Source organism: Astyanax mexicanus, chromosome 23, assembly GCF_023375975.1.
Source record: "Astyanax mexicanus isolate ESR-SI-001 chromosome 23, AstMex3_surface, whole genome shotgun sequence".
NCBI lineage: Eukaryota > Metazoa > Chordata > Actinopteri > Characiformes > Acestrorhamphidae > Astyanax > Astyanax mexicanus.
Genome location: NC_064430.1, coordinates 29,095,932 through 29,109,857, shown reverse-complemented (window position 1 = coordinate 29,109,857; position 13,926 = coordinate 29,095,932). Strand labels below are relative to the sequence as shown.

Sequence of the window (13,926 nt, the reverse complement as noted above, 5' to 3'; positions counted from 1 at the left end):
ACACACAGCTATTTTATGCTGATCTCTTACACAGCATCAAATAAACACTGACAAGATCAATTCAGAGCACTGTTATCAGAAGTATTTGGTTTTGTTTTTGAATTCATTTGACTTCCAAATGCATACAAGTCCATGGAAATATGTTGGCTTTCTGTTGTTTTTATTTATTTGGTGTGGTGTAGCCCCCCCCCCCCCCCCCCCCCCCCATTTACAGTACTATACAAATATAAGCTATATGTACTGTATGTAAAATGTTGCAAAACTGTAATTTTCACCTATTTTCACAATGAGAAACATGATAAGGAAAATTCACATACAAAGAGGACACAAAAATGTATTTATTGCAAAATGCAAAGAAACAGATCACTGTTCATCAGACCCCTGATCTCAGTCAGGCAAGAAGACCTCATCCACATCAGCTGCAATATTCTCCCTCGACAAACAGTGTGGGAAAAATGCCTTGCATGGCAAATCCATCCATGGCAATCATCTGCGTGGATTTCATCACATGCCTCCCCCATTACATGAAGTAGAGCCACACGCTCGTGGGGTCTGCGTTTGTACACTTTCCACCTCCATGCAAATTGAGAAATAGGGAATATGGTGGAAGGTGCAGCACAACAAACTGTGGATTTAGAGAACCAATCATTGACCAGAGCTGCCCAGTGGAAACTTACATTATCCCAGATGAGAACATAGTATGGCTGTATCAGTCACGTGAGGCCTCTTTTATACTCTGACAAATGATTGAAACGTTCTGCTAATTAAGTTTACATAGCTGCAGCTTGTGTGAGACTACTTGGTAATTAGAGTTTTGTATTTGAAGGTCTGTGATTCTTAGGTGAGCAAGGTTTTCTAAAAGATGACATTTGTGTTTAGCGGTTTGCAAAGCTGTGATTTAGAATGATATTTGAGTGAGAACATATAAAATTGTGTTAAGAGTTTAGCAGTTTGGAGTCACAATGTCGACACATGAGCTTCATGTTTTTGAATTTGTGTGCATAGTTCCACATTTTTTGTGTAAACATTTGGGAAAAACTGTAATAAAATAACTGATACCCACAAATTAACCGTCCTGTCCGGAGAACAGAAAGACCGCAGTGCCCTGCCAGCACAATACATCTCAACCTGCAGAACATGCAGAACAGAAGAAGAGAGAGAGAAGAAGAAGAGAGAATGAGCAAGAAGAAGAGAGGAAGAGAGAAAAAGAGAGAGAGAAGAAGAGAGGAAGAAGAAGACAGAACGAGTGGGAAGAAAAGAGGAAGACAGAGAGATGGAGAGAAGGAGGAAGAGAGAAGAAGAGAGAGAGAAGGAAAGAGAAAGATGGAAAGAGACAAGCGAGAAGTAGAGAGGAAGAGAAAGAAAAAAAGAAGAGAGGGGGATACAGAGATGTGAAGAGAGAAGAAGAGGGAGAGAGAGAGAGAGAGAGAGAGAGAGAGAGAGAGAGAGAGACAGAGAGACAGAGAGAGGGAGAAGAGAAGAGAGAATGAGCGGGAAGGAAAGAGGAGAAGAGAGTAATGGAGAGAGAAGAAAGAGAGAGAGGCAGAAGATGAAGTGAGAATGAGCGAGAAGGAGAGAGGTAGAGAGAAGAATAGAGAACGTAGAGAGGAAGAGAAAGAAAGAGAAGGAGAAAGAAATATGTGGAGAGATGATGAGTGAAAAGGAGAGAGAGAGAAGATGAGATAGAGGGAGAGAGAGAGAGAGAGAGAGAGAGAGAAAGAGTGAGTGAGAGAGAGAGTGGGAGTCAGAGTGCAGTGGGGTGAACGGTGTGTCAAATCAACAATAGCATGAAATGAAGTGTGGAGTACAGGTGCTGTCACACTGTCCTCCAGTAAATACACACACACACACATACACACACTCTCACTTACACACACACACACACACTCACACACACACATAATAACTCATCATTGTTTCCAATAACACTCAGAAGACACATGCAGGGTCAATTGTGATTTTGGATATTAAATAAAATGTTTTTTTTTATTTGTTTGTATTTTTTCTACACACTAATATCCCACTCTGAATGACACTGTTTATATCTTACAGTTTTTCCCAAATGTATACACAAAAAATGTGGAACTATGCACACAAATCCAAAAACATGAAGCTCATGTGTCGACATTGTGACTCCAAACTGCTAAACTCTTAACACAATTTTATATGTTCTCACTCAAATATCATTCTAAATCACAGCTTTGCAAACCGCTAAACAGAAATTTCATCATTTAGAAAACCTTGCTCACCTCAGAATCACTGACCTTCAAATACAAAACTCTAATTACCAAGTAGTCTCACACAAGTTGCAGCTATGTAAACTTAATTAGCAGAACGTTTCAATCATTTGTCAGAGTATAAAAGAGGCCTCACGTGACTGATACAGCCCTCCTATGTTCTCATCTGGGATAATGTAAGTTTCCACTGGGCAGCTCTGGTCAATGATTGGTTCTCTAAATCCACAGTTTGTTGTGCTGCACCTTCCACCATATTCCCCATCTCTCAATCCAATAGAGGAATTCTTTTCTGCATGGAAAATGTACAAACACAGACCCCACGAGCGTGTGGCTCTACTTCATGTAATAGGGGAGGCATGTGATGACATCCACGCAGATGATTGCCAAAGACGGATTTGCCATGCAAGGCGTTTTTCCCACAGAGAATATTGCAGCTGATGTGGATGAGGTCTTCTTGCCTGACTGAGATCAGGGGTCTGATGAACAGTGATCTGTTTCTTTGCATTTTGCAATAAATACATTTTTGTGTCCTCTTTGTATGTGAATTTTCCTTATCATGTTTCTCATTGTGAAAATAGGTGAAAATTACAGTTTTGCAACATTTTACATACAGTACATATAGCTTATATTTGTGTAGTACTGTAAATGGGGGGGGGGGGGGGGCTACACCACACCAAATAAATAAAAACAACAGAAAGCCAACATATTTCCATGGACTTGTATGCATTTGAATTTGTACAGTGGCCTCATGAAGTCAAAAACAAAACCAAATACTTCTGATAACAGTGCTCTGAATTGATCTTGTCAGTGTTTATTTGATGCTCTGTCAGAGATAAGCATAAAATAGTTGTGTGTGTTGTAACAAAGGAGTTAATAATTTGCAGTTTGTGTTTAGAGTTTTGAGAAACTGAGCCAAGTTTTTAGAAATGCGTTTAAACATTTGGGAAAAACTGTAAATACTAAATTATGCCCAATTTTATAAAGTGGTGGAGTTTTTCCTAAAGATACACATTTCTGGTGTTGATCAGCGTGCAGCTCACCCAGGCTGAACTTGACCTGGAGGTCTGTCTGTGGAACAGACTGTAGAAGCTGTGAGTAGTGAAGCTGTGTGTCATCAGCATGTGTGTGTGTGTGTGTGTGTGTGGCCTGTCCAGGCAGGACAGGAAGGGCCATAACTCCAGCTGTGGAGAGAGAGAGGGAGCCATAAACACTCCATCAGCCCCCAGGACACACACCCATGCATCTCCATGACACACACACAGCACCTCGGCCTGCTAGCGCTCCCCACCCCCCACCCCCCCAGATACAGCTCTGGTGATCTAGCTGCTCATACGTCTGTGTGTGTGTGTGTGTGTGTGTGTGTGTGTGTGTGTACAGTTCTGATGGTTGCTGAGTTTGTGTTTATATTGCCAATTAATTAAAGCAGTATTATGCGATTATAGGCTTTTTTTGTCTTTGCTTCTGGGCACCCTCTACTGCAGGTGAGGAGTGTAATTCACTTTTACACCACCAATAAAAATACAAATCATGTCAACTTTACACATGCATTTGTTGACAAGTAATTGTAGAGAAGAGAGAAGCATGTGGACAGAAGGCAGTACAATAATATTTCAGGATTTTAGACTAATATGACTAACACAATTTTGGTTGGAGTATCTTCCAAAGATACTCTATCAAAGATAAATAGTGCAGTAGTGTGTTCCAACCTGGGCTTGGAGTGCCATATTCATATTCCCATTACAGTCAGTGCAAAAAAAAATTACACTTTGAACAATAATATGTAGCAATTAAAAGTTTGAAAAACCATTCTTATTCAATGTTTTTTTTTATCTTTTTTTTCTACATAGTAAATGAATACTGATCAAGTCATTAAGACTTTAGATGAAGGAACACATAAGGAATCATGTTGTAACTACTCTGTGAAGAAGCATTAAGGTGCTCTTATCTGGGGAGCTGTTAACTTGCAGTTTCTCAGGCTGGTAACTCTGACAAACCTTTCCTGTGAAACAATGGTAACTGTTGCTCTTCCTTTCCTGGGGTGGTCCTGATGAGAGCCAGTTTAATCATTATGCATTTCATGTTCTTTGCAACTGCACTTGAGGAATATTTTTTTAAAGTTCCTGAATTTTTTTGGAAGGATTGACCTTCATTTGTTAAGTCCAGCCCAAAATCATTCCTGAGTGGTCCAGTTATCTAAACGCAGGCTTTATAATTGGAAGGCTTGACCCCTAGTTATGCCACATCACTCTGTAGCAATTAGATCTTTCTGGGTGGGTAGGATTGTCCTCCTTCTTGTCACCTAATACAATCAAATCTTCACAGCAATGCCTCATATGCATTGCATATGCATAAGCACCACTTATTATGTAGGACATTTTGTTGTTTTATAACAATTACAGACTGTAGTTCGGTATCTGTTTCTCTACATACTTTATTATTATTATCCTCCTTTACCCTGTTATTTAATGCTTAGAACCCCACAGAAGAGAAAACCACCACAGAGCAGTGTGTAATAATTGGGCGGTGTCATTATTCTTAGCATTGTAGTGACTGTACTGATCAGCATGGTGATGGTGTATGAGGTGTTAGTGTGTGTTGTGCTGATACGGGTGGATCAGATACAGCAGTGCTGCTGGAGTTTTTAAACGCCTCAGTATAACTGCTGGATTGAGAATAGAATTTCTTGTTTTACGCTACATGTATACATTTATATTGGCTTAAAACTTGACTTGGCATGAACTCTGTCCTAAAGACCTGTGACTTGACATAAACTTATATTGTGACTTGAGAACATCTTTGGTGTCCACAAACATTTAAACATATAGAGCACAATTAATGATTTGCACTAAATCACTTTATTCAGTTTTACTTCAATTGGATACCTGTATGAGGGCTCCAAGAGCACTTTGATAACCAGTGTAGCAGATCTGATGGTTAGTGTTCTCCTCCAAGCGTGTTCAGCAATACACACCCACTGCTCTTCTGTAACACTCTCTCAGAGCTATAATGAATGAAGAAAGCTTGGCCATGTTCCAGCAAACGTGACCAGGCAATTCACGTCATTCAATCAGAACCAGTATAAAACACTCCATTCTCAATTACTATCATATAATTACCTCCCCATCCTTACTCTCGCGCTCCGCTATTACACATGACTGACACGCAAATAACAACTTCCCCTCATTCCCCTCAGAGAGATACTGGACCACTCGCCCTGCTCTAATTACCCATCACACACTCTCACACACACTCACACACTGACAGCCCTGCGAACCTCCAGCCACAATGGCTGATGGACGAGGCTTATATTCTTTCTGGAAGCTGCTGTGGAGCTCTGGGCAGCTGCCAGTGTGGACTTTACACCGGGGAGGGGGGTATTGTTTATTTACAACTTCTACACCGTGTTCCCACCATTCAGAATGAGAGAGAGAGAGAGAGAAAGAGAGAACAAGAGAGAGAGAGAGAGAGAGAGAGAGAGAGAGATGTTTCCCAGCCTTTCACCTGCAGAGACGTTGTGGTGGTAAACACACTGCAGGTGCACTGATGGTTAAACAGTCAAAATCGAGAGAATTAACTGAAGAAAATTGAGCGAGAGAAGAGAGAAAGAGGATAAGAGATAGAGAAAAAGAGAAGGGGAAAGCTGAGAACGTGAATGGAGAAGTGATAGAGAGAAAGAGGAGAAAAGGAGTGAAAGAGTGGAAGAAGTGGAAGCGATAAGAATAGATGGGAAGATGAGGGGATAGAGGAGAAGAGTTGGGAAGGAGAGGAGAGAAGAAAGGGTGAAAAGAAGAGTAGGAGATGAGTTGATGAAAAGCAACTGAAAAGATAAAAGGAAAATGAGAAAAAGACAAAAGGAGCAGAAGAAAGGAGACGAGGAGAGGAAGAGAGAATGAGTTGTTGCTGAAGGTGAGGAGAATAGGGAGGAATAAAGGAAAATATAAAGATTTGGCAAAAAATGAGAGAGATGAAAAGATGGGTGAAAAGAGGAGATAAAGAAAGAAGGCGAATGTAGAGAAGAAAAGGTAGAAAGGGAGAAAAGGAAAGGAAGATAGGACCAGAGGAAACCAGGAGGAGAGGGGAAGGGAAAAGGGAAAAAGGAAGATAAAGAGATAAGCAAAGGATGAGCAAGCAAGAGAAGTGAATGAAAATAGTAAACGCAGGAGGAAAGGAGAAAGAGATGAATAAGGTGCAAAAGCTGAGAAGGTAAAGAAAGGGAGAAGAAGAAAAAGAGATAATTAGAGGGGAGAGAAAGAGAGGAGGGGATTTGGAGAGAAGGGAAAAGAGGAGGAGAATGGTAAAAAAGAGGAGAGGAATAGGAAAGGAGAAGAATGGGAGAGAAGAAAAGAAGTGGAGGAGAAATTGGGGAGAGGAGAGAGAAGGAGAAAGGAAATAATAAAGAGCAGGAGAGAGAGAAAGAAAATGAAGATGGGGAAAAGACAGGATGAGCAGAGAGGAGATAAAGGGAATGGAGAGATGAATGGAAGACAGGAGTAGTGGGGGACGATGAGGACAGGATAAGAGGAGGGGAGGTAAGAAAGGAAAAGGAGAGAAAACAGAATGGAGAAAAGGAGTGGACTAGAATAAGCACATAAACTGACAGGATGAACTGAAGAAAATAAAAGAGGAAGATGAAGGGAGAGAGAGAGAGGTGAAGTCAGGTGCAGAAGGTGAGGTAAAAAGAAGAAAGATAGAGAAGGAGAGGGGTGATAATGAGAGAAGGAAGAGAGTTGGAGATTTGGAGAGAGAGAAAATAGAGCAAAAGAGAGAAAGGATTAGAATGGTACAGAGAAGATGAACAGAGGAGGTGTAAATGTGCAGTGGAGAAAAGGAAAGGATGAAAAAGCAGGAGGAAATGAGATGAGACAGAATGGATGAGAAAAAGAGGAAGGGAATAGGGAACGAGGAGAGGGTGAGAGAAGAAGAGGATGAGAGAAAGAGAGAAGAAATCTGGTGAGACAGAGATAATAAGAAAAAAGGAGTGGAGGAGAAGGTTAAATGAGGAGATGAGGAGATGAGTGGAAGAAAGGAGGACAAGAAAAAAGAGGAGAAAAGGGGAGGAAGACAAGGAGAGGAGGGGGAAATGGTAAGGTGGAGAAGAAAAGAGAAGGAGTAAAGAAGATATGATAAAAAGGAAGTTATGAAAAGAGACAAAGAGGAGGATGAGGACAGAAAGACTTGGGGAGATGAAGAGAAAAGTACTGCAGGAGAAAAGAAGAGGAAAACAAGATGTGAGAAGGAGAGGATAAAGAGAGAAAGAGAAAAGAAGAGGAAGATAAAGATAGGAGGAAAGAACAAAGAAGAGAGAATTTAATGTTATTCTTTCTCTCACAGCTGGGTTTACTGTAGTGAGAGCAGGAGGAGGAATACTCCACACTAAACCCAAACACCTCCCTGCATTCATATTCAAATACAGATCAACCGTGCGCGTGTGTGTGTGTGTGTGTGTGTGTGTGTGCGTGCGTGCGTGTGTGTGTAGAAATGCCACCTCTCTTATCCATATTCATACCGGTTGAAAAGGGAGAAGAGCGTGCAGCTTTCTGTCCCACGAGTAATGCCCCGCTATTTAATAAGAGCCTGTCAGACTGAATCAGAAAAAATGCATAAATAAATAAATAAATAAATAAATAAACATGTTATGAGCCATCCTATAAAAGTAGCACATGTTTTTTTGGAACCCACTCCAGTTCTTCACCTGTTTGTACATTCATCCACCCAACCATCTTTCAGTCTATTTATTTGTACATCCACCTACCTATAACCATTTATTTATTTATTCATCCACCTACCTATTCATCCATCCATCCACCAATCCTTCAATCTATTTAACAATTCATCTATCTTTTCATCTATATTGCTATTCATCCACCTCCCTGTTCATCCAACAATACATTCATTAATCCACCCACCTGTTCATTCATCTGTTCATCAATCCATCCATCAATTCATCTATCTATCCATCTACATATATAACCATATTATACACCCATCTATTCATTTATCCATCTCCAAACTGCTCATTCATCCACCTACCTGCTCATCCATCCATTCATCCTTCATCCATCTATCCATTCATTTACCCATCTATCTACACAGCTGCCCATCCGTCCATCTATAAATCCAACCATTCACCCATCCATCTACATAGCTGCCTACCCATCCACCTACCTGTTCATCCATCCATCCATTAATCCATCCATTCACCCATCCATCTACATAGCTGCCTACCCATCCACCTACCTGTTCATCCATTCATCCATTAATCCATCCATTCACCCATCCATCTACATAGCTGCCTACCCATCCACCTACCTGTTCATCCATTCATCCATTAACCCACCCATTCACCCATCCATCTACATAACATCTACATAGCTGCACATTTATCCCCCTACCTGTTCATTCATCCATCCATCCTTCCACATCTATCTATCTATCTATCTATCTATCTATCTATCTATCTATCTATCTATCTATCTATCTATCTATCTATCTATCTATCTATCTATCTATCTATCTATCTATCTATCTATCTATCTATCTCTGTTAAACTCAGGACAGTATTAAACTGCTACAGTATGTTTGAGTGAGGGATAATAAAGGAAGCCTGTTGGCTGTAAATAAATCCTGCGCATCTTCTCTGTGGTTTAGATGCCCTCGCGCTGCAGCGCTCTGGCAGGCTCGCGCTGGGTACCAGCTGCTGCCTGTGGCGGCGGGGCAGGAGCGAGGAAACAGCGGCCCCCAGCGGCGCGCGGCGGCAGCGCAGCGCAGTAACAGCCGGCAGGGAGCAGCTCGAGCTGCTGGAGGAATTACAGCCAGACGAGAATAACAGAAACACGCAGTTATTAAACATTATTAACAACATTACTTACACAAAAACAGCATGAACTACAGCACAAGCCATACATTACTTTAATATATATATATATATATATATATATATATATATATATATATATATATGAACCACCACATGCACTAAAAAGAATATAAAACAAAAATGTGATTATTTATAATTTCATACATATTACATATTGCATCATTTTAAATGATTTGAATGTATGTATATATCTGTGTTATATAGCAATACTATTTCCTTAACTGATCTAATGCAAATATTTAAATGCAAAGAGACGAACATGCGCATGTATTATAGCATGTATTTTCTATATTTTCTTTTCCTCTATATTTTTTCTGTATTCATATAAAATGAAATATTCGTTTGTATACATATATTTATTTATTTTATTTTGTATAATGTGTCAAATGTTAATGCACCACCACCAACACTACTAACAATACCAGCAACTAGATTATTACTATCATCATCATTAATAACAATATTAACATACAATTTTGGCATTGAATGTTACATTGCGTATCCCCTTATCTTTTTTTTTTTTTTTTTTTGCATATTAGCACATTTATTTTTATATATTGCATATAATTGGTGTATAAACACTTTACCATGCATGCACGTTAAAAATGTGAATATATATATATATACAAACAAAATATTTTTTAGTTTGATATATATTTTTTTTATTTATGTAAGATTAAAATCAGTTTTTTTTTAATTAATATTGCATGAATTTGTTAGTGCATTGTTTTGAATGGTGTGTTTAGTTTAGATACTAGCCAGTTGGAAATGCAGCACACACACACACATAGAGAGAGCGAGAGAGAGAGAGAGAGAGAGAGAGGAGAGGAGGGGATGTGCTCGCGCTCTCTCTCTCTCTCTCTCTTTCCAGATGGTGTTTTAAGCGCAGGCTGGGCTGAGCTGAGCTACAGAGAGGAGGAGAGGAGCTACAGAGCAGCTGAGCAGCTTCACCACGAGCAGCCACAACAATAACACCACCCCCACCAACCAACCAGCACAGCACACACACACACGCGCGCGCGCGCAGACACACACAGCACGGGCTGAACGAGCGAGCACGAGCTCCGGAGCTGAGCGAGCTGAACGAGCTGGAAGGTGGACAAGATAATGGCACGAGCTCGGGGGATGCACGCTGCGGAGTTGGGAATATGTTACTGAAGGTTCTGAACGCTCTCTACTGCGGGCTTCACCATCCCTCTCTCTCTCTCCTCCTTTCCTCTCTCATTTTTCTCTCTATCTTGTCTTCTCTTTCTCTCTAAGAGAGAGCTGCGGTTGGGAGTACTGAGAGGATCCAGCCTGTAGACTGAAGATCCACTGCAGACTACACTGGATAGCAGCTGCCTGGATATATATGTATATGTAAACACATACATATATATATATGAATATACTACTTACTGCTGGAAATGGGATCTAAAAGCACCCCAGGAAAAAAATAACCCAGGACACACTTTTGGACCTAGCAAAGTTCCTGGACCAGGACAGCAAGACTTCTAAAGGAACCTAATACCAAAGACTGGCTTTAACACACACACACAAAATAACAAAATCTCTATTTGTATTTCTACCCTGGAGCTGTGAAGACTGGCACTTACCTCAATACAAAAGAAGACAAGCAAACAAGCAAAGCTGGATTGGACTAAAACCCTCAAAATTGGACTAAAACAAACTCTTGATTCATGGTTAATGGCTTTGGATCCATAAACTGCCTCCAATTGACTGCTTTTAGCTCCTTTTCCCTGGTTTTCACTTTTCAACCGAAACCAGCTCTCTAAAAAAAGGACTACAATATTTGCGCTTTTGCCTTTTTCTGCGTTTTTTGGAGTTGATTCTATTGCTTCTACTCGCTGTCCAGAACAGAACTGTCCATAGAGAGGCTGCCTGTGTGTGTCTGTGTGTTGGTGTGGAATATTGTTTCCTACTTTAATATTTTTTCTTCTCAATTTTTACTCCTTTTTGCTGCACTTACCTCAGTTTGACCTCCACCTTCACCAAGTAAGTGACAACATTTAAAGCTGATGATGGTTTAAAGCTGTTGTGCTGCATGGCTGCTCAGTTTTGATTTGTATTTTATATATATATATATTTTTTGTATATATATATATATATATATATATATATATATATATATATATATATATATTTTTTTTTTTTTTTTTTGGATTTACAACTAAATTTACAATAAAAAAAAGTAGAAAATATTCTACAGCTTTGTTCCACAATTTATTTGTTATAATCTGGAATATCATTTGGCATTAAAATGACAAGACAGGACACTGGTTTTAGTGATATGTATTCTATTAAAAAGTGTTTTTTTTGCTATTAATAATTTGCATTAATAATTTGTTATTTTAAACACTTAAATACTTGAACCACAGTTTTCAGTAGTCATGAATATATTGAGATTTTAAGATTGTAAAATAAGTGATTTTAGATAAATGTTCAGTAAGACAAAACATAAAAGTGACCCTTCATCTTTCTCACATCTTTAGCAGTTATTTAAAACATTGAGAGTTTATATTTTGTGATTTTTTTATTGGTATTTGTAAGCGCAGCATCAGATTATTAGTCATCACATGAATAGATGATCAGATTAATGGGTTTAAGGACATGTGGACAGTTGTTTTAGACTCATATTAGTGAGTGATTTATTAGTGCTTTCTTTTTTTATCGTGTATTTCTATAAGTGGGTGGTTGAAATGGTATTTATGTTGAATTAAGTGGTTTAGATGAGGAAAAGTGCTGTAAGGAGCATCTGGATAAAGTATAAAGGCAGTTATTAGTTATTTCATGTATCTGTATTGATAATAATGTTGATATTTCAGCTGAATGATAGAAATGATAGACTTGAAAATGAATTTATGTAGAGTGTATATTATTATATAAGGGAGCTAGGCAAAAAATGCAAAAATAAAACACATATTGTTCATTAAAAGCCTATTATAATATGTTTAATATGTTAAACTAATAGTAATGTTGATACCAATGCTTAGATCAATCCTTCCCTAATTTACTTTTAGTTTAATCTAATTTTTATCCACTTTTAGATTGTTAAACATGGTAAACATCACAAAAGTAATTTCATCCAGGGAACATTACCGCTGCTCCTTATAGTATATGTTTTATGAATATAACAGAAGGGTTAAGTGCTTGAAGTGGAGGAAAGTGCTGTGAGACGCATCTGGGTGATAAAGCATATTTTATACGCAGGCAGTTATTTCATTTTTAATGTATATGCATTTTTTGGATGATATATTGCTCTAGAAATAATAGCAAAATTATTGTCATTTTAAGAACATTGCATGCCACTAATATAATGATAAAACTGTAGCAGGGTCATTTTAAAGAGCATTTAAAAATATTCTTATTATTATTATTCTTATAATTATTAATATTAAGAATATTTAAACATGTATAGTATTTAAATATCATATATATATATATATATATATATATATATATATATATATCATATATAAACAAAACACCCTTTTGAAACAAAGTCAACGTTCACATTAACAGGCTCTTATGAACACAATTGACAGTTTTGAGCTGAGTAAAAATGATTGTAGCTATTGTACAATAAGTCAATAATAATGAAGTATTGTGACAGATCTACTGATAGAATGCATAGAAATGAATGGAAGTCTATGCAAAGTGCATTATTTGAGAAAGCTGGACAAACAATAAGACACATATTTCATTCACAAGCTGTTTTAATGTTTTATAATTGATCGTACTGTTGTTATTAACGCTTGAGTAGAGTAAAGAGTAAAGGATTGGAACTGTATGTGTTTTGATTATAAGATTGATTATAGACTGACAATCTGTAGCTTTTAGTGAATATCTGCATCTGTAATATAAAAAATAAGCTTTAAATCTTGGAAAAGTCACTGTGTGAACTGATGGCAGTGCTTATACTGGTAAAAAATAAGCTCCCCAGCTGAGAATTAAACTGAACTGGTGGCTCTATTGGCTCAGGGAGGGTTACAGTGGTGGAAAGCAGAGGAACCCTGTGAGAGCGCTGTGAGATATGAAGGATTGATTGGGGTTTAGTGGTGGTAGAAGCTGAAGTATTGGATAAGAGGGAGGTCAGGCTGTGAGAAATCCAATATATTTCCATAAATAGCTTCTCAAATCCCCAAAAATGGGTTTTCTCAATCAAACAATAGACTGAAGAGCGTCTCATACTGACCAGATGGTCAGTGGTCGGTTATGTTGATGCACTCTGAGCCTGAAGGGTTCTGTATTGTACTGGAAGGGGTTGTTTGACGCGCAACAATAGGGAAACCTTTTTAAGAGATTTATAGAATTATTTTGAGAGATGGTAAGTGCTTATTATCCTGGCAAACCTTTTAATCATTCAGAGACATTCATTGCTTATAAACAACAATGCATTTATTTTCAATAATTTGATTTTTATGTTTAACCACTTTAAATTACATTCCAGTGACAGAAACATTTATAAATGCTATTTTCTCTGTGTTAAATGCCTAGAAATAAGATTTAGTATTGTTAGTTTTTGGGGAAAAAGCATTGCAGTAAAATCCTGTGTTGAATATTATAATGTTGATTAGTAATGTAATTGATACTGATGCTGAATGTTGTTTATTTTACGAACTCATAATAACATAATAACATTAGGGCTAGATAGACATGGCCAAAATTTATATATTTCAGAAACTGTATTAAAAAGTCTTCTAAACCAGGTAAAATTGCTTAAAATGAGCCAATTCTCTGCCATGCCGTAGACACTGTCATGCCAGTGCTGTGGGAGGAGGGGCTTAGCTGCAGCTGTATTTGATTGGCTGG

The 13,926-nt window shown here is 38.2% G+C and overlaps 1 protein-coding gene across 5 annotated transcripts in view; it reads left to right on the top strand.

Moving 5' to 3' along the window:
• The window catches only part of cbfa2t3 (CBFA2/RUNX1 partner transcriptional co-repressor 3), a 77,521-nt gene that overhangs the window by 11,882 nt on the left and 51,713 nt on the right, over window positions 1–13,926 (top strand). The window contains exon 1 of one of the 5 annotated variants that reach the window (XM_007230075.4): window positions 9,953–11,109. The exons of the other annotated variants lie outside the window; for them this stretch is intronic. The gene's annotated coding sequence lies outside the window, so the exon portion shown is untranslated. Of the gene's footprint in view, window positions 1–9,952; window positions 11,110–13,926 lie in introns of those variants that run through there. 5 annotated transcript variants of the gene reach the window in all.